The sequence below is a fragment of the Pyrus communis genome, chromosome 4, assembly GCF_041283825.1.
Source record: "Pyrus communis isolate YQ-2024b chromosome 4, ASM4128382v1, whole genome shotgun sequence".
In the NCBI taxonomy this organism is placed as follows: Eukaryota; Viridiplantae; Streptophyta; class Magnoliopsida; order Rosales; family Rosaceae; genus Pyrus; species Pyrus communis.
The window spans coordinates 5,333,987-5,355,515 of NC_142568.1; the positions used below are offsets into that span (position 1 = coordinate 5,333,987).

The following is a 21,529-nucleotide window of genomic DNA, read 5'->3' on the forward strand; positions in this document are numbered from 1 at the left end:
ATGGGGATTTTGGCCCAATTAGACCATCTTCAACCTTTGGGCTAAAAGCCAAATTTTTTACCCCGGAAAATTTAGCTTTTAGCCTAGAAATGGCTTTTCTGCTCTAACCATTCTAGCCTAAAATTTTAGCCCGGGATTATTGAATAATGAACTTAGGCTATCTTTTTTCTTAAATTAACTTAAAAAAAAATTATTTATTTAGACTATCGTAAATTAATTTTATGAGCATTTTAATCTAAAAATATTTAAATTTCGATAAATATTGAAAAATCACTAAATCTTTCCACAAAGCAAGCCTTCAATTTTTTTTTAATTATTTTAGCCATTGGATTTAAATTTGGGCCGTTAGATTTTATTTTTTTTACCATTGTATTTAATTATATTTGATCTTAGCTGTTGGATTCAATGTATTTTAAAATAACATTTAAAATTTTTTTTGAATCTGGACTGTTGGATCAACCAACGGTCCAATAATGCCAACCGTCCGATGAACAAAAGAGTTGTTGGGCTCATAATTGCTTCCAACAGCGACCCTGACAGTGGGGCAAGTGGCGCGAGTGACCAAGCCGAGACTGAACTGGGAAAGGGAGAGTCCACTCGTTTCTGGGCTATTTCTTGGGGGGAATTTGGCCCTCATTTGGCATTTGGCTTGGGTTGGGTTTTGGGGGGGAGGGGGATAGAGGGAAATTTGGCATTTAGCCTAGGGTTGGAGAGAGTCTTGGGAAGAGGGAAATGAGGGCATGGGAGGACAAAAGAAAAAAAAAAAAAAAAAAAGGAAACGGGTTGACCATGCAACCCACCATACCCGACCCATTCTGCCACTTTCCCCGGTGACTTTCCGTCGGTTTTCCCGGTGAGTTGGGTGACGCCATCACCACCAATCAACTACTTGTCGTCTTAGCTTCCATTCCCACCCAAGTTGGACGGCTGTGGTCGAGGTTTCAAGATAAACTCTCGTCGTCTTCTCCGGCGAGTCCGAAGACACCCATAGCGGCAATCTACTCGATTTTGAAGCCACACCATTGGCCACCACCATAGGTCGACTCCTTGTGAACCCAGGAACATGTCCAAGGCCTTAGTTAGGGCGGTAGAGCACCAGAGGTGGCAGACCAAATTGGAGCTTTTCCCAGCCAAATTGGACTTGGCCACAGGTACAACAATTGCTCTATTCATTGAGATCTTCATTTCTGTAAATTTTCAAAATTTTTAGAAATGGTTGAATTTTCCGACGAAGAGGGGCGGCCGACCGCCACTCGTGGTAGCGCGTGGGCTGAGGGCCGTCGATGCCAATTTAAGCTAAATTAGATGTCTTGAATTCATATTTGGTATTTGTATGATGTAGGTCAATCATTTGAACCTAAATTCATTACGATACGTTACTTGGTTAATTTAGGAATCGATGACCCGACCGTTGGATTGTCACCAAACTTTGAGACATTATAATACATAATATTTGAGGACCTTCGGAACTTACGGATCAGGAATTTGACATTCGGATATTCTCCAATTGGATTTGTAAGTTCGTAAAATAAAACGTCGACTGCCACTTGATTTCGTGATTGGTGGAGATCTGACCGTTGGATCGTAATGAAACTTTAGAATGTTGATCTAGAAGCATAATGTGAACTACGAATGGCCTAATCCCTTTGTAGGATACGTAGGCAATCTAACGAGACGGTTAGATGTAGCCATAAAACAACTCAAATTTAATATTGTACTTGATTTCTTTAAGGAAAGAGATTTATTATGGTTAATAGCGTAGAGATTAACCATGATTTTAAATTTGGCCTATCACTAGATATCAGCTTCCAAATAAGAATTTTTGGGTCGTTACAAAAACAAAGTCTTGTAAAACCGTTGTTTTCATAAAACTTGTAAACCCTAGCCGTAAAGCAAGTATAATTTCTAAAACTAGTGCTACTCGTAAGTTATATTGTCCATGTAAGATGTGATTTCGTGATCACTTGGGAATATCAATGTGCCTCTCTCCTAGATAAACAGTGTGCAAGTAGCAGTTAAGAAGTATAGAAGGATAACTAATTCAAGCCAGTAAACCCTGTTAGTCCACGGTGTATATTTTTCACACAATTGAACTTAGAGTGTGTTGGAAAAATTAGGGTCTACTTGCTATATTAAATCACATATAAAATCAAGAAATAATTCATGCAATTATATATCACAGTAATGCATGCACATGAGTAACCAATGTTAAATGAACATGACATAATGGATTAGAAAAACCTAGAAAATACGGTCGAGGCAAGTGTTGGACACTTTGCCCTTAAGACAAGTTTACACCCCACTACGGTGCTCATGATTGATTGGTGCATGTCTCCCAAGATACAATGACCACGTGCTTGTAATAGTAGCACTCCAAATCACAAGGCTCTATAAACCAAGATTGTGTTGAAAACTCTCTCATATGGACTCAATGAGACTCTCTAATATTTAATGCATTATATGTATGTATGATGAAAAGTAGTTAAATGATTATAGGGGGCTTCCTATTTAAAAAATGTTAGATATTTCTTTGGAAAGCATGTGACTATTCATGAAGAGTCAAAAGTTGCAACACTTCATTTAAGTAGACATATCTTTCTACCAAAAGGCTCCACTTCTAATTTCCATTCAATTAATAAATTTAATATAATTATATAATTATTAAATTTTCCAACAATCTCCTACATGAACGGAAATTGACTCAATACTATGCAAATGACAATGCAAACACTAGAGAGAGAATTTAGTAGGAAAATAACCGCATCGGGATAGGTGGCTTTTTGCTTTGAGCCTTCCATAGTGAATTACTATTGGATTTACTTGGTTAATTAGTGAACGCGATGTCTTGAACTGCTTAACCGTTTGTGTAAACCAAAGACAATAGTAATTACACAATACCCTTCCAGACACCCCGTGATTGCTCAGTTGTGTTCATTTTGACCCTAACAATTCTTGGTTTCTCATGAGTGCTTTTAGACAACTAAGCCCTTAAAAAATTCTCATAGGAACGGCCCTATTCCTCACTCAAGATAGGTGACTTCCCATTAAGAGTATCCTACAATACCCCACTTGTTATTTCCAAGTATATGAATCATTAAAAGCAAAGCTTATCCTAAATACGCTGCAGATAACACTGTTTCATCATAGGACATGTGCAGGAGATTATCTCCGCAGTGCTCCCATTAAATCATCCACAATTCGGTTGTCCCTTTGAACCTAGATCTTGGGATCTCCAGTCAGCTAGGTTGGGTTGCCATTATGACGATTCTTAAGACTTAGGCTTTTAACCCATTCCCCTCGATGATACAACTTACTTTCTAGTCAAATCTTTAATTAATTGGATCCACTAGGTTGATGACTATCTCTTATGGTGTGCATTTCAATTTATGAAAATATATTTCATTGGAGAGTAGTTGTTCCAACATAATTCCTACAAACATGTGTTCGGACTTGATAAGTAATTTACTAACACTTGAGTAAATTCCCCCACATTTAAGGTATTTGCTAGAAGATCTCTAACCTTTCAATACCTTAAAACTTCAATTATAAGAGATAATCGTTATCTCTTTCTAGAAGCAAATTACTTTTACATTATTTTTAAGTTTATTCCATTTCTCAAAAATAGCTAAGCCACCACCACAATTCCGTTACATTGTGGTTGCTTTTCTTTGCCATCAATAATTCATTCATCATACTTAAAAGAAATAGAAAATTTATGTAGATAAATTTCTCTCATCCATCTTTATAGGCCCTTAAGCCTCACTAGTCCTTCTAAGGAGATGCACTTGTTGGCTACTTATTTGCCCTTAGCCCTATGAACTTGTCTCCTTAATTAGGCTTCTAAGTATCAGACCAAACATGATCTAAAATTTCTTCCCTTTGAGGGAATACTTCTTTTGCCATCACATATATTTGCAACGTTAATATACTCATCAAGCAAACATAATACTTAATTAAGAACAGACTATTGAGTTATGTTTCTATTTCTTGAAATTAATTTTGCATCTACACAGTACATGATACATAATATATATATATATATATATATATGTATGTATATATATGTATGTATATCATTAATTAGGCCACTTTCATTTCTGAATTGATGAATTCCTTGCACACAGACCATTTAAGCCATATTAATCCCTTTTAATGGAACAATGACAAGTGATGCATCTGTTCGATTTAAAAACCCCAATAAAATTCGCCAGTCAATATTGTGGTTTTGGTTTATACCCTTCATGTTGACAAACGTAGTTCTCAGTAAACAAACTTATGCAAGTACATTTCATCAAAAAAATTCCTGTATGCATCTATTGCTAACTGATTTAACTTCACTGCTAGATACTATATGCATCTATTGCTAACTGATTTAACTTCACTACTAGATACCACTGCTTGGAAAAGGTACTTCCATATACCAGTTTTGCAATAAGCAGAACATGCAAGTAATAAACAAAAGTACCAGTTTGATGGGTGACATCTCCAAGTAGTTTATAATTAATTCAGACATACGATTACACATATATCCATATTAATGAAAAGAAAGTCACGACTTCTGAAACTAGCTAATTCATTTGGAAAGAACCAAATGACCCATATTGAATGATCATGCATTTTCGTTAAATTCTTATCAGGAATAAGATCATAGTCATGATATATATCACTGTAAGTTTTATTCATGTCTGTTGAACAAGAATATGCAACGGTAAGGGATGCAACCAAACAGCACACTGAGAACATTACATACCAAATTTGGTAATCTCTCTCATGTCTTTCATGTACCAGTTCTGCACAATACCCAAGACATTAATCGTGTCCTTTGATCAACGATGTAACCTTTAAAAGGGTTGCATTAGTTTCAAAAGGCACTTCGAGACTTCCAATTGGACAGTCGAAACCAACCAAGAATTTATGGAATCCAGACTTAAAAGAAAAGAAAAACTGCAAACTTCAGAAGTCAACGAGTGTAAGTAAGTCTTTCAAGGATATACATAGTATCCAACCGTAAACCAGGATTTGATACATTGAATCTTGCTTTGTAATAAACATGCATACCATAACCATATATTAATCATGCATTTGCTCTCATATAATCATATACTATTCATAATTTCAATGACAAATGAACAACGTACCAAAATGACAAAATCCATGTAATCGAATACCATATTTTTTGTCCGTACGTGGTTTTCTCACAAGCAAACTTTATTTGATCAACCTTCGGTGGGTCTACTTGCTATATTAAATCACATAAAAAATCAAGAAATAATTCGTGCAATTATATATCACAATAATGCATGCACATGAGTAACCAATGCTAAATGAACATGATATAATGGATTAGAAAAACCTAGAAAATATGGTCGAGACAAGTGTTGGACACTTTGTCCTTAAAACAAGTTTATGCCCCACTACAGTGCTCATGGTTGATCGATGCATGTCTCCCAAGATATAACGACCACGTCCTTATAATAGTAGCACTCCAAATCACAAGGCTCCATGAATCACGATTGTGTTGAAAACTCTCTCATATAGACTCAAGGAGACTTTCTAATATTTAATGCGCTATATGTTTGTATGATAAAAAGTAATTAAATGATTATACGGGGCTTCCTATTTAAAGAATGTGAGATACCTGTTTGGAAAACATGTGACTATTCATGAAGAGTCAAAAGTTGCAACACTACATTTAAGTAGACATATCTTTCTACCAAAAGGCTCAACTTCTAATTTTCATTCGATTAATAAATTTAAGGGTTAATCTCTATTTATTACCCTCCACCATGTGTCATGGTGTTCCCGGCACTTGGAAAAATTTCTCCAAGTTTCATGGTTTTCAACATTTCGTATATGAATTTTTTTTCATCCCAGAGTCATATCTAAAGTATTAATTTTGAAACAGTCTCATACATCCGTTAGTTTAGCTGTTAAGTCTCCCGTTAACTTATAACGTGGCACCCACATGGACAATGACTGGGCGCCATGTGTCAATAAGAATCACATGTGGATATTAAAAATAAATAAAATTAAAATTTAAACATTAAAAAATTACCAAAAAAAAAAAAAAAAAAAAAGTCTTCTTCCTCAAACCCTCGACCCCCTCCCTTCTCCCTCCCGTCTCTCCTCTGCACCTACCCAACCTCTGCACATCCATCCTTCCCCCTCCCTCTTCGACTCCACCCATTCAACCTTCATCCTCTTCAACGGCCCCGTGAGCTCGAAGGAGCGTGCCCCACCTGCCAGATTTGACGGCAAATCTTGAGAAATCGACCGCAAATCTAGAGAAAAACCTCCACCTTCCTGCAAGCTTTCGTCGAACACACAGCGGCCTTCCACCGCCGCATCATATCTCCGTTCTCCGCCACAGCAACAATGGCCTCAGCGCTCGATTCCGCCACCGAAAAGCTCGCTAGCCTCGACATCGGCGGTTCTACGCCCAATCTGTAGAAGAACCTCCACCTTCTAAGCACCAAACAGGTGAGTACGCAATTATGATTTTTGCGAATAGTTTGATTACTTTTTTTTTTTTTTTTTGATGTGGGTTTGATCAAAACACCACTAAGAAAACACAAACCGAAACTCCAATTCCCAATTTTTAAATTTCAATTATAAATTCCTAATTAAGGATACAAATCTTGTTCTTCATCAATGAGAGGTGCATAGAATCCATCCTCTTAAACAATCGGCGTCCTTTCAAAGTCGTCCTCGTCAATCTGAAGTTTTGCAGAAAATACCATAATTATTATTTATTACGAATTATTATTTTGAAGGGCGTGTTTGGCTGGCAAGAAAAGTAGTACCAGTGACGGAGGAGGGGGAGAGGCAATGTTGGAGGTGGAGGAGGCGAGTTTGGTTGTCCTTGTAGACCTCAAAGCAGTGTCCCAAGAGCTCCTCGAAGGAGACGGTGCCGAACAACATCGTTTCAATGAGGTTGAGTTGGGTGTTGGTAGTGGAGATGCAGCGGTTGAGGGATTGGAGGAAGGTGGACGATGCCGTATCGAGAGGGATGGGGCGGCGTTCGATGAAAGTTTTGAGGGCGTCGCAGCTGCTGTGGAGGTGGTTGCAGAAGGACGCTACGCCCTTGCACAAGCTCCGAATCGATTCCTCCATTTCTCTCTCTCGCGCGTTCTGAACTCTTCCATTTGGCTCTTTTTTTCATTTGGAATTAAATGGGCGAGAATGGGGAAGGAAGTGGCTGCGGGTAATGGGTGTGGTAGGGTGGGCACGGGGGGATTTGGGGAAAACGATATGGGTTTTGCTTTTTATTTTTTTAACTTTTCTTTAAATAAATATTTTTTTGAATTTTTAATTTCCACGTGGATCTCTTAATGACATGTGACGTCCAATCATTGTCCACATAGGCGCCACATCATCAGTTAACGGCAGAGTTAACAGTTTGACTAGTGGATGTATGAGACTGTCCTAAAATTAACAGCTATTGGAAATGCCTTGTGGCCAATTGGTGTCACTAGGGTTGGTATCCACGAATGTTTTGCCCGTGAGAAGATTTGCACCAACATTGTGGCTTATATCATGAATGACGAGATAACTCGGAAATGCTTGCAATCAATCAAGAGATTGATAAACTTTTACAAACGACACTACCCAGCTATGCTTTCAAAAGCTGTGAAGTTTGCCAGCTTGGCTAATGGTAGCAACTTGCAGCATCAGAGGCAAGGGCATCCAACCGCTAGCGGAAATGAGGTTTCGGAGGAAAGGCTTCTGATAATGCCTGCTCCATAAAAGAGCTCATCATGTATATCTGTGTGAATTTTTACAGTGCACAATCAAACTGAAACTTTGTTATGAAGGTAGCTCGCATCTTTTATTCAATCGAAATCGTTAACTGATATTCATCTGGATATAACATCTTGTAGTTATATTTCTTAAAATTAAGATAGATTTACAAACATTGTGAATGCATGGAGAGAGACATAGGGAGAACTTCCATTTTGCACATTTGATGTTGAAAAACAAAGATCATTGGCTCTTTACAAAACCAAAAGTGTCTTCAACACCATTGTTCACCTTGCTCCACCACTCGGCGATCATATCTACTTGTGCCTGGAAATGAAAATGACAGTAACTTTAGATGCACATGTGGGCTATGCAGATGACTAAGGTAGCGTATTGGCACGTTGCACCAAGAATAGAAGACAAGAAAACAAAGAATAGAGGGATAGATGTCCACATACATTAGGTTAAGAAAAGAAAGATGTAATACCTAGTGCTAATTAGTAAGGTTGCCAAGATTGTCACTACTACTGAGTGCAGAACTAGCCAGCTACCACCAATCACCACTCCAGTTAGTGTAATTGGTTGTCTACATTTTTTTCAAACCCTTTACTTTTTAAAATTTTGTCCCTCCCCAAAAGTTCCTGACTTCCCCTGTAAACTAATTCATTTTTTCTGTTACCTCGATCATACGAGGAAGACTTAATAAAATAAAGAAACAAAAACACCTCGGGGGGAAAATAATGGCATAAAAAAAAAAAACGACATACATACAACAAAACCCAACTGAAAGTCCCTCTCATTTTCGATTTTTATGATACATATTTGGAAAAACAAGATACATATTTGGAAAGATTGTTATGATACAGCACTCAGCATTTGTATCCCTGCAGTTTCTCAATTGCTCTTCTCATTACACCTTAACTACTACATTTTTCGAGTTTTTCCTTGTTCGTATTATGTACTGATCCTTTTAACTTCTTCGCCCCCTGAAAGTTTTGGTTTATTTTACTTCTCTAGGCTACAATCGACTTCGAATCGTGCGAATTTGGTCACAATCTTGGTCTGGGCTGATAGTAATTTGAAAGAAATAATTGGAAAGTAAGTGAAGTCGGAAGCTAAAGAGGAATTCTATGACGAGACTGGGAAGAGGATCACAATTTCAATGTAGCAAAAAGAGATCAGGCAGGCAGATTGCCAAATGCCACATTGTTTGTATGTTGTAATCAATCTGAGGATTAAAGTAATTGGTTGCATGGAGAGAAATTCACTGTTACCTTGTACTAAAGTTTAAAATCGCTAACACCTGTTAATGTTCAAGACAGAAATTAGATGTGACGGATGCATGATGAGCCAACCATGTAATGTCACATTGAATTTCTGTCCTGTTAACGGGAACTTAGCAAAAATTGAAGCTATACAAATTCAGAAAGTTACTTTTGAAGGGAAGTTTCTTCAATTTTGTTATACTAATTACTAGATGTAGCAAAAATCATAGGCAATAGTTTGATTAACTGGGCGCAGGAAATGATAAAATTGTTGCACAAACATTCGATTTGCAGAAACGTTGCAGCTTAAATACATTATTACAATGGTAACATCTTACATTTCTATACAGAAAAAATCCGACCCTCCACATTATCATCTCTAGCCAAAGCACCAGATCCAGAATCTGAATGCTGCAATTGATAAGTTGCGGAGACCACCAATAGCTCAAGTTCAACTATCTCCACTTGCTTCTGCTCATGTTCAAACACTCTCTTAATAGTGTTTGTTATGGTATTCTACATACATGTTTCTTATTTTGGGACAGAAAAAACAATCACCATGGCGGTGTATTTTAAATTCAAGATTTCAAGATATTATGATTCTATTCCTATTGCCAACTGGGCTTTCATCCCAGTTAGTATTTTGAAACAAGAAGTGTTTTTGCATCCTCTAGTAACCGACATCTTCGGATATTAAGAGTTTACTAGTTGTCGACGTCTGATTTGGTATATGTTTCGGATAATGAAATTTGAACCAAACAAAACAACGTGACTCATTAAAATGAAATTTGTATTTATATATTGCAGATTAAAAAGCTTACAAAAATCCTATCATACATTAGTTGTTGTTGGCTTGCTGCCATTCTGCTCTGAGCATTCAAATAAACTACAATCGTTAAAACAAAAATTGTACGTAGTTTTTGAAAGCTAATGAATCAAAAGCAATTAACTACCAAATCACTCATGTCACAGCTACATGGAAATAATAGAATTCGACGCAGGCAAGATATTATTTTGTCTCCAAGGGATGGCACGTGGTAGTTGCCAACGAAGAAGGGATGCTTGGCTGCATCAGTAGCAGTAGGCCTCGCTGAAGGGTCCCAAGAACAAAGGGAAGAAATTAGCTTGAGGGCTAATTCACTTGCGGAAGGAATCATCGCTGATAGACCAAACCCGTCAGTTTGTGGAAACTGATAGTTCATCTTATGTGCAAGAAGCAGCCCATTGCGCCAAGACCCCAAAGTTGGCCTACCAATCACACTGCAAATCTTGAATATTTAATCAGCATCACTTCGACCAGGAAGTAGAGGCTGGAGCGAGAAAAACTCTGCCATGATAGCACCCATTGCCCACATATTGACCTTTGGACAATAGCGGTCTGACCGAAGCATTACCTCAGGAGCTCGATACCATAGAGCGGTGACGTAGTCTGTATAAGGAGGAGGTGAATCAATCTCCTTAGCAGAACCTAAATCCCCAATCTTGACAATACCCTCCTTAACCAACACATTCTCCGGCTTCATATCACGGTGAAAATAGCCAGTTTTGTGCATGTAGGCAAGGCCCTGAAACATCTGATAGCAGATGTTTCTAATTTTGTCCTCTGTGAATCCGGTTTGCCTTTTTGTCTCAATAAGATCATCTAAACTGCTCTGCATATACTCAAACACAAAGTAAGCAGAACTGTATTGGGCGATGACTTCCTTCAACTAGACAATGTTGGGATGGTTGAGTTTGGAAAGGGACCGAACTTCTGGTAGGCTAAGACACTGCTGTAACGAATTGCACCTTTGGTTCAGTTTCTTGATTGCAACGGGTTCACCCGTCTGTTTGTGGAGCGCAGCAAACACCGTTCCGTAAGCACCACCACCTAGTTTCTTAATCATCTCGAACTTTTCCATGATCGGTTTCTAGGAATTGATGGAATTATTAAAGAATATTGCTTTGTCTGATATATTTTCACTTACCAATGCTGCAATGGCAGCATGGTTTATATACAGTTTACATATACACGCATGCAATAAACAACAATAAAGGTAGCATATAAACAACATTAAAGGTGGCAGAAGCCATGTGATTGTCTGCTGGGATTATTCCTTCTGTTGTCCAGGTTGTACAGCAGATAGTTGAGAGAGTTGTGCATGTTGGGATTATTCCTTCGGTTGCAGATTGCAGCGGGAAGGTTGAATTGGTGGTGCTGACGTGGACCTTTCGTTAGGTTTATCACGCCCCCGCAAGCTGACAGGGCGTTGACGAACAGGAAGCTTGGAGATAAGATAATGAAAGCGAACAGATGACAAACCTTTGGTTAAAAAATCGGCAATTTGGTCTGTGGTAGCCACATAACCAACTTCGATTTCCTTGCGAATGACCTTGTCCCGGATGTAGTGATAATCCACTTCAACATGGCGCATGCGAGCTTGATAAACGGGATTGGAAGCAACAGCAATGGCGCTGATATTATCACACCAGAGACGAGGTGGCTGTAATGGAAGATATAGATCACGGAATAGATTGCGAAACCATGAGAGATGGGCAGAAGTATAGGCAAGTTGACAATACTCCGCCTCTGTGCTAGACCGTGACACTCCACGTTGCTTTTTCGAACTCTAGGAAATTAAATTATCGCCAAGAAATATGCAGTGACCGCCAGTGGAACGACAGTTATCAGGGTCGCCAGCGTAGTCAGCATCAGCGAAGGCAGTTAGAGTGAGAGGACTGGGTTTGTAAATTAAGCCATGATCATGTGTGCCTTTCAAATACCGTAATATGCGTTTGACTGCAGCCCAATGTGCAGTAGTTGGAGAGTGCATGTACTGACATACTTGGTTGACAGCGTAAGCAATATCAGGACGGGTAAAGAGAAGGTATTGAAGGGCGCCCACAACACTGCGAAAAGAAGATCCATCGGAGAGGGGCTCACCATCATATAAACTCAAGCGTTTACCACTGGGAACTGGCGTTGAGATGGGCTTGGCGTCAGCCATATTAGTGTTATGTAGAAGCTCCAAAATGTACTTGGATTGAGTGAGATAGAAGGCAGAAGGCGTCCGGGAAACCTCCATCCCCAAGAAGTAGTGTAAGGGCCCAAGATCTTTCATTGCAAAATGAGCACCAAGTTGCGTGATAAACTGAGACAAGTGAGCATTGTTGTTCCCTGTGATTAAAATGTCATCCACATAGATGAGAAGATAAAGGATTGTTGAGCCATCAAAATAGGTGAAGAGAGACGAGTCAGCTTGGGAAGCAGTGAAGCCCAAGTCTTCTAGTTTCTGGGAAAAACATTGAAACCAAGCACGGGGTGCTTGTTTCAAACCGTATAGGGACCTTTGAAGTCGACACACATGAGAGGGAAACTGTGGATCAATGAACCCTGCAGGTTGGCGCATATAAACTTCCTCATTCAAGGTGCCATGAAGGAAGGCATTTTGAACATCAAGCTGGCGGATAGGCCACTGAAAGTGAAGAGCAATAGAGAGAATGAGCCGAATGGTGGCATGGGTGACCACCGGACTGAAGGTTTCGCAGAAATCAATGCCTTCTTGCTGATGAAAGCCATTTGCAACTAGTCTAGCTTTAAAACGCTCGATGGAACCATCAGAGTTCTTTTTTATGCGATACACCCATTTATTTGGTAACACATTCATAGAAGACTTGTAGGGTACCAAAGTCCAATTGCCTGTACGCTGTAAAGCGTTAAATTCATCTGTCATTGCTTGGCGCCATTGGGGAGACTTATTGGCCTGGGAGAAACATGTGGGCTCAACCAAAGTATTAGTAACAGTAGTGATGCAAGCATATCTGGGATTTGGTTTTCGAATTCCTTGTTGACCACGCGTGATCATGAGATGAGTGGATGGAACAGTGTGAGAAGTGGTGTTAGCAGGTTCAATAGTCACGTGAGTAGTGGGAGTTGGTGGGTGAGAATGGGAGTCTGGGGTAGAGGATGGAAGGATAGTATGGGAGGCCGGGGTAGGGAGCAGGGGAGAGGGTGAGGTGGTGACAAGGGAAGGAGGGGTCCGTGGGGTCGAACGTGGTGGGGTGTACTGGAAGGTATCAATGGGCAGGACATGGTCCAACTGACTCGGTTTTGACAAGGTCGGAGTAGCAAGGTCTGTATAGGGAAAACTCTTTTCATTGAAAATGACATGACGAGACAAAAAAGACTTGCCAGTGGTAGGATCATAACATTTATAACCTTGATAATTTAATGAGTATCCTAAGAAAATGCATTGTTTTGATCGAAACTTAAGTTTAGTATCAGTGTATGGACGTAAATAGGGAAAACAAGCACAACCAAATACTTTGAGAAAATCATACTGGGGTGATTTTGAAAACAGTTTTTGGAAAGGGGAGACGCCATTCAAGATTTTGGTGGGAAGACGATTAATGAGATAATTTGCAGTGTGAAAAGCGTCATCCCAGAAAGTGTGAGGAAGAGACGCATGAGCAAGTAAAGTTAAGCCAATTTCAACAAGATGACGATGTTTACGTTCTGCGAGACCGTTTTGCTCGGGATAATGAGGACAACTGAGTCTATGATGAATGCCATGTTGAGAGAAAAGGTGTTTAAAAGAGGAATTGACAAACTCTCCTCCACCATCAGATTGAAAAATTTTAATTTTGGTGTTGAACATATTTTCTGCAAGCTTTTTAAAATGAACAAAGGTTTGAAAAACATCAGATTTTAACTTTAAAGGATAGAGCCATGCATAACGAGAAAAGTCATCCACAAAAACAACATAATACTTGTAACCATTAATTGAATAAGAAGGAGAAATCCATACATCGGAATGTATTAATTCCAAAGGACACGATGACTGGGAAGAAGATAAATTAAATGGCAACTTATGACTTTTGCCAAGGGGACAGGATGAACAAAAGTCGTAGGTTGCATTGTCAGTTAAAAGTAATTTATTTTGGGAAATTAGACGACGCAAAACAGAAATTGCAGGGTGACCTAACCTAGAATGCCAAATAGCATCCGACACTCTAACACCAACAAATGCAGAGACTCCATGGTTGACCACAGAAGAACTTGAAAATGGATAAAAACCATTTTTACTCCGGCCGTGCAAAAGCATCTTCCCCGTTTGAAGGTCCTGAACACGGTAGGAATTGGGATATAAGGTCAGCAATGTATTAAAAGCGTGAGGCGTGGGCGAGGCGTCCGAGGCGAAGCCTAGCCTAGGCGTGAGGCGTGAGGCGAAGCCTTACAGGATTTAATTTTTTTTATATATATATGTTTTATATATTATACATATAATTGTATAAAAAATAATACTATGTAAAATAAACATCCATTCTCAATTTTTCACTCAAATCCATAGTCATTCAAAACAGTTTATGGTATAATCATAATTGCAAAACAGTTTATGGTATAAATTATAATTGCAAAACAGTTTATGGTATAATCATAATTGCAAAACATTTTATGGTATAATTGCAAAACAATTTATGGTATAATCATAATTGCAAAACAGTTTATGGTATAAATTATAATTGCAAAACAGTTTATGGTATAATCATAATTGCAAAACAGTTTATGGTATAATTGCAAAACAATTTATGGTATAATCATAATTGCAAAACAGTTTATGGTATAATTGCAAAACAGACAAATAAAACCGTGGGCTTATTCCCCTGTTTTCTACTCGGCTTCTTTCTCTCTGTCTCTCTCTCTGTCACTCTCTCGCAGAAATCCTTCCCCAGAAAATGCAAAACCTTCCCCATAACCAGAAAACTAAATCCCTAGAAAACTAAATCCCCATAAAACTATTAACCCCTCTATAGCAAAAGTTGCAAAACCTTCCCCAGAAAACTAAATCCCTAATTTCAGAAACCCTAACCTTTGGGATCTTACTGACGGCGCTGAGGCTGGGCTGATGGTGCTGAGGTGACGGCGGCGGGGTGATGGCAGCGTGGCGGCGTGGCGACTGGACGGATGTTCTAAGCCTCTGGCGCGCGGGAGAAGAAGACGCAACAAGGCAGAAGGCAAAAGGCAGAGGCAGAAAAATGGGATCGAATTCGAAGGTAGGGTAGAAGACTGGATTTGGATGGTTTTTTTAAAATAAAAAAAAAAAAAAAAAACAGGTCTGACAAGGCGTCTAGACGCCTTGAGGCGCGCCTCCGCCGCCTCGGCGTCTCCGGCGAAGCATTTCGCCTACTCCAGCAAAACTGAGGCGTTTGCCTCTCCGCCCAGCCTCAAGGGCGCCCTAGGCGCGCCCCGAGGCGAGTTCTTTAAAACATTGAAGGTCAGTGAACAATGGTTGTCTTTGGTAAATTGATTGATGGAAATAACATTAGTAGAAGCATTAGGGCAGTGAAGGGTGTTGAGAAGGGTAAATGAGTGATTGGGTGTGTGAAGAAAAGAAGTGCCAACATGAGAAATGTGCAAACCTGATCCATCCACCACGCCATTAACATTGTCAGTGCCATTGTAGGGACGAGGATTCGAAACCTGATGTAAATCATTGGTGATATGTGCATTGGCTCCAGAGTCAAAAAGCCAGTTTTGAATACCAGAGGGAGAGGCAGATGCCGGAGATGGTGCAGCAGCAGCATAAGCTTGGAGACGTGGAGCAGGAACACGTCCTTCATAGGCCATATTAAGGCGATTGAAACAATCGATTGCAGAATGGCCGTGACGACGACATATTTGGCATTGGATACGGCCACCAGATTGGATTGGAGAAGGAGGAGCACCAAGAACGCCATCATGGGGTTGTCGGGGTGGAGGAGCATAGTGGTCTTGGCCTTGAGGACGAGGAGGAAACTAGCCACGGCTGCCATTGAAGTGACCACGGCCTCCACGAGGAGTACCGCGACCACGGGAAGAGCCGGAACGACCTTTTCCAGCAGCAAGGGCAGTGGGCCCAGTTTCAAACATAGTATGAAGCTTTTGACGTCTCTCTGCACCAAGAAGAAGAGCCTCCAAGGCACTGTAATTGATGGCCTCATCCCGTGCTTGTGCAGAAGCAACAGTACTCTCATAAGCAGGCCCAACATTATTTAAAATAATGGCAACAAGATCAAAGTCAGTCACAGGAGAACCAGAGAGGGAGAGAGTGTCAGCAAGACAATTAATACGATCAAGAAACTCAGCAATAGAGGAATCACCACGATGGGTATTCATAAGCTCACTACGCAATTGGAGGAGGCGGCCAGTAGACTGAGAAGTATACCTGTCACGTAAACAAGTCCATGCAGAAAGAGAACTGGTCTTACCAATAAGAGAGGCAAGAACTGTGGGATGAACCGAACTGTTGATCCAAGAGAGAACCATAGCATCGTGCTGAATCCATGCATCAAAGTCAGGATTGGTTTTATCAGTGAGTTGGCCAGCATCGTCCTTTAAGAAGGCAGGAGGACATGGGTTGGTTCCATCGACAAAGGACACCAGATTCCTGCTGCGAAGCAAGGGCAACATCTGGGCATGCCATAGGGGATAGTTGGTACGATCCAACTTGATAGTCAGAAAGTTGGAAGCATTTGGAAGAGAGAGATGGGAGGGACTTGAACTGGACGCCATGGGAGAGAAAAAAAAAATGAATAAAGCTTTTGGTCGTTAGACTGTCAGCTCTGAGATACCATAAAGAATATTGCTTTGTCTGATATATTTTCACTTACCAATGCTGCAATGGCAGCATGGTTTATATACAGTTTGCATATACACGCATGCAATAAACAACAATAAAGGTAGCATATAAACAACATTAAAGGTGGCAGAAGCCATGTGATTGTCTGCTGGGATTATTCCTTCTGTTGTCCAGGTTGTACAGCAGATAGTTGAGAGAGTTGTGCATGTTGGGATTATTCCTTCGGTTGCAGATTGCAGCGGGAAGGTTGAATTGGTGGTGCTGACGTGGACCTTTCGTTAGGTTTATCAATTATGAGTACTTGAAGAAGTAAACTAAACCCCTCAACGCCTAAGAAATATGTGACAAAGTTCAGGAAAAAGCACCATTTTTGACAAACTTGGAGCGTTTCGATTGGGGAGGGAGAGAGAGAGAGAGAGAGAAAGAGAGAAAGAGGCAAGTTGCTAAACTTCTAAATGTGTGGAGGGTTGAAATTTATAGGTTCTTGGATCGTGATCGAATGAGGAAAGGGGGTAAGCAACTCACTAGTCTAATTGGATTGGTACTTGGATTCGTGCAATCCAAGTAACATCACAATTGCAAAAGTCTAATTTCCTGATCTTTTTAAAACGTGTTATTTACTTGGGGTCAATTGTCAATAGCTTTTGGTAGTCTTGAGATTTCACGAGTTGGCAGTTAAAGTAAGGAAAAGGATCCTCGCCGAATCCTTTTTCTAGGCATCTTAGGATCCTATGATCGTGGCCGTTCATTGTATATCGTACGATCAAAAATCATTTTAAAATTTAAAATTTAAAATTAAATATAAATGGTACCTAACGAAAACTGACCGCACAATGTGCGATGAATGGTCACGATCACGTGATCCCTAGGAAAAGGATCCGGCGAGGATCATTTTCCTTAAAGTAAAAGCTTATTTTTAGCTATGCTCCCCGAACTCCCTATTAATCTATTTTGCTCTTTTTAATTCAAAAGTTGTCACTTTACTTCCTGAAACTCAAAGTTTGCTCCATTTTGCCCTCGGAACTCGATTTTGATCCCATTTTGCCCCCTAAAACTAGGGATGGGCACTTAGAACCGAAAACTGAAATCGAAACACGAACCAAATCGAACCACACTGAATGGTTTGGATTTTCGGTTTTGAAACCGAAACGCAACATAGAAAACGGTTTGGTTTCGGTTTTGGCTTTTGAAAATTGCACCGAAACCGAAACCGAACCGCACTGCAAATATTAATAAATATTTAATTAAATGTCCATATTAGATTTCATGTTTTAATTGGTTGTTAGTTAGAATCTATACACTTAGTATGGACTCAACCACACTAAAATATCATCATTCATCACTTTCTTTCGTACATTAACTTGACGGACCTTTGTTATTTTATACCATCACACACACACATATATGTATAAGGGTGGACTAATCTTGTTATCAAGAATCAAACAATGATCTAATAAAGTCCATTCATTCGAAGCATGATATCACATATTCTAGTATGAAAGTTTTGCTCACGTTTAATGAATTCAAATTTATTCATCTTGTTTTATGATAAACATTGTAAGAGACACCCTTTTGTTGCACAAACATGTTTTAACATCACAACTGCATGCAACATGCTAATTGTTTACATAACAAATGTCTTTTTCCTATTGCTATTGGGAAATGCTAATTAATATGTTAAATTGCAAATTGTACATTTTTTCTTAAAAACTAAACCGAAACCGTTTGAAACCACACCGAACCGAACCAAACGGTTTGATTTCATTTTGGTTTTGGCTTCAAAACCGCACTGAACTGAACTGCAAAAAATTTCGGTTTCAGTTTTGGTTTCACTCAAAACCGCACCAAACCAAACCGTGCCCACCCTTACCTAAAACTTTAAAGTCATCTATGTAAAACTCAAAATTAGCTCCACATTGCCTTATATCTATTAATTTCTTATATGAGTTTGATTTAGGTGTGCCAGGGTAATCAATTTCTTTTTTATTTTTATTTTTCTTCCTCTCTTAATTTTTCTTTTAAAATTAATATTCTCTGATTGTTAAATGTTAACGCATCATGGATTTTTTTTGTTTTGTTTTGTTTTGTTTTTTTTTTGGTAAAAACATAATGGAGATTTATAATCAAATTTACTGCACACATGACATAGTCTTATTGGGTATTAGGTCCAACATATGTTTCAGTAGGCGACCTATAAGTTCCAGGGAAAAGAGAGAGTCCACAAGTCAAAATGGAACGAATTTTGAGTTTCAGGAAATAAAGTAATAACTTTTGAGTTACGATAGGTAAAGGGAGATCAAAACGGAATTTTAGGAGCGTAGTTGAAAATAAGCCAAATTTGTATTTTTTATTTTTTTTGAAAAAGGATCGATATTTATTAAACCAAATAGAAGAGCGGTACAAACATAGGATAATGTGCCAAATTTGTACTTGAACTCCTTAATTTGATGCAATTAACCAAGAGGGTATGAAAATGTGTATTGACATGAAGAAATAGGTAAACAATTCAATCGATAGAAAGTCAGCCAGTACGAATTAGGAAACTTTTGTGTACGTCTAACTTCAATTCCCCCATCTAGACGGAATAAACAAAAGAATTACGAAAGACAAACAAGTAAATCCAGACGTTACCAAAGTAAAAGAAAATTCTTTCAAAAATAATAATGAATTTTATAACACAAAACCAAAGAAATATTAGTCCAAGAAACCAAAGAAATTTAATAGCAACTCCAGTGATAAAATTAAGAGACAGTGTTGGAAGTGTCACAAGTTCGGCCATTATGCTAATGATTGTATTGTCAAGAAAACAATAAAACAATTAAAATTTTCAGAAGAAGAAACCCTATTTGGATAATACACATTCCAATTGACCGACTAATTCTAATTGTTTTGTTCCGAAGCAAAGATATCCACAGGACGGTTCATTCTATTCAGATATTCACGACCAAAAAGTAATAGATTCACTTTTAGATAGGTCCTGAAAGAAAAAGGAAGGCTGGAATGCCAACAGGCGTCTCACAAGATAAATTAACTAGAGTTTTAGAATTAAGAAACACAGATTCCAGTAAAAATTCTTCTGAACGAATTGAATCGAGAAAGGAGATTTCTGTGATCGTGTTGGAAGAAAGCTTCTGAAGAGCTCCCTGTCTCACTCCGTAGTGCCTTAATTGTTAAGAAAAGAGCTTGAACTTTATGTACGGTTTGACTTTTTTTTCGCGAGTATTTTTATTGGCATTTGTTTATCATTCTGTTTAGGGCGTTTGTTTGTTCTTGTACATATTTCTTATTTTGGAAGAAGAAAATATATACCTTGTTGTACATACAAGTTTGTATACTTATGAGTGCAAGAGATTATGAGGGCCCTTTCATCACAGTTCGAATTTTATCTGGCAACCATCATCTTGGGATATCAAGAGTTTATCAGTAAAAGATGTTATTTTAAAGTGTGTGGTTTTATCTCTCAAGCTATAGTTTGCCAGGACTTTTCATAGAACAACTTACTAGTCGTCAATGTCTGATTTGTCCTTTGTTTCGAACAATGAAATTTGAACCAAATAAAAACAATGTGACTCAATTGAAGTGAAATTTGTAGGTATATATTGCACATTAATGAGAGCTTACAAAAATTGTATCAGACATACGTTACTTGTAGTTGGCTTGCTGCCACTTTAATCAAATAAACTACGCTCGCTAAAATAAAATCTGTTGCTTTTGAAAGCTAATGAATCAAATACAGTTAACTACCCACATTACTTGTGTCAAATCTACGCGAAAATAAGAGAATTCGATGCAGGCAGAATGTTGCTCTGTCTCAAAGGGATGGCTCTTGGAATCTTGTAGTTGCCAACGAAGAAAGGATGCCGTAGTGCCTCAGCAGCAGTAGGCCTCGCGGAAGGGTCCCAAGAACAAAGGGAAGAAATCAGCTGGATGGCAGATCTGCTTGCAGAAGGAATCATCGCAGATAGACCAACCCCGCCAATTTTTGGAAACTGATAGTTCAAGTTTTGGGCAAGAAGCTGTCCCTCTGGCCATGACTCCCAGGTGGGACTGCCTATAACACTGCAAATCTTGAACATCTGATCATCAGCACTTTCGCCAGGAAATAGAGGCCGGAATGAAAACAGCTCCGCTATGATGGCGCCCATTGCCCACATATCGACCTTAGGACCATACAAGCCTGACTGAAGCAACACCTCAGGAGCACGATACGGACGAGTAGTGACATAGTCTGTATAGGGAGGAGGTGAATCAATCTCCTTAGCCGAACCCAAATCTGCAATCTTGACTACACGAGCACCATCCTTAACCAACACATTAGCGGGCTTCAAATCACGGTGGAAATAGCCGTTTCTGTGCATATAAGCCAGGCCCTGAAACATCTGAAAGCAGATGCTTCTAACTTCTTCCTCGGTGAATTTGGTTCGCCTTTTCATCATAAGATCAAGCAGACTGCTCTGCATATACTCAAAGACAAGGAATGCAGAATCGTTTTCGAAGATGACATCTTTCAACTGGACAATGTTGGGGTGCCTAAGCTTGGAAAGGGACTGAACTTCCGGTAGGCTTAGGCACTGCTCAAAGGAACTGAATGTCTCCCTCAGATACTTGACTGCAACGACTTCACCCGTCGGTTGGTGCTGCGCCTCAAATACCGTTCCGAAAGAACCACCGCCTAGTTGCTTAGTAATCCAAAACTTGTCCATGATCCGATCGTAACTCGTAAGGAACCGAACCAACCCTCCAACAGTTAATGTAGGACTAAACCCAACCCCTCAACGCCAAAGAACGAGTTGCGATCTCTGGGGAAAAACCCTAGAACGTATGAACACTGATTAGGGTTCCGGATCTCTGTGAACAGAAGACTTGAAAGTTGAGACCTTGTGAAATAACGAGAGAGAGAGAGAGAGAGAGAGAGAGAGAAGCAAG

The 21,529-nt window shown here is 39.3% G+C and overlaps 2 long non-coding RNA genes and 2 pseudogenes across 3 annotated transcripts; 1 reads left to right on the forward strand and 3 right to left on the reverse strand.

Moving 5' to 3' along the window:
• The first annotated feature begins 6,063 nt into the window (after nucleotides 1–6,063).
• On the forward strand, nucleotides 6,064–7,855 carry LOC148697343 (uncharacterized). The gene is made up of 2 exons (XR_015961509.1): nucleotides 6,064–6,480; nucleotides 6,774–7,855. It is a non-coding gene; the product is annotated as an uncharacterized LOC148697343 (long non-coding RNA).
• LOC148697344 (uncharacterized) lies at nucleotides 6,589–6,944 on the reverse strand. The gene is made up of 2 exons (XR_015961510.1): nucleotides 6,804–6,944; nucleotides 6,589–6,716 (listed from the first exon to the last, which is right to left on the reverse strand). It is a non-coding gene; the product is annotated as an uncharacterized LOC148697344 (long non-coding RNA).
• Nucleotides 7,856–9,839: 1,984 nt separating the features above from the next.
• LOC137721880 (cyclin-dependent kinase F-4 pseudogene) lies at nucleotides 9,840–10,929 on the reverse strand (annotated as a pseudogene).
• Nucleotides 10,930–20,177: 9,248 nt separating this feature from the next.
• On the reverse strand, nucleotides 20,178–21,520 carry LOC137721742 (cyclin-dependent kinase F-4 pseudogene; annotated as a pseudogene). Its single transcript, XR_015961208.1, has one exon. The product of XR_015961208.1 is annotated as a cyclin-dependent kinase F-4 pseudogene (transcript).
• Between the last annotated feature and the right edge of the window lie 9 nt (nucleotides 21,521–21,529).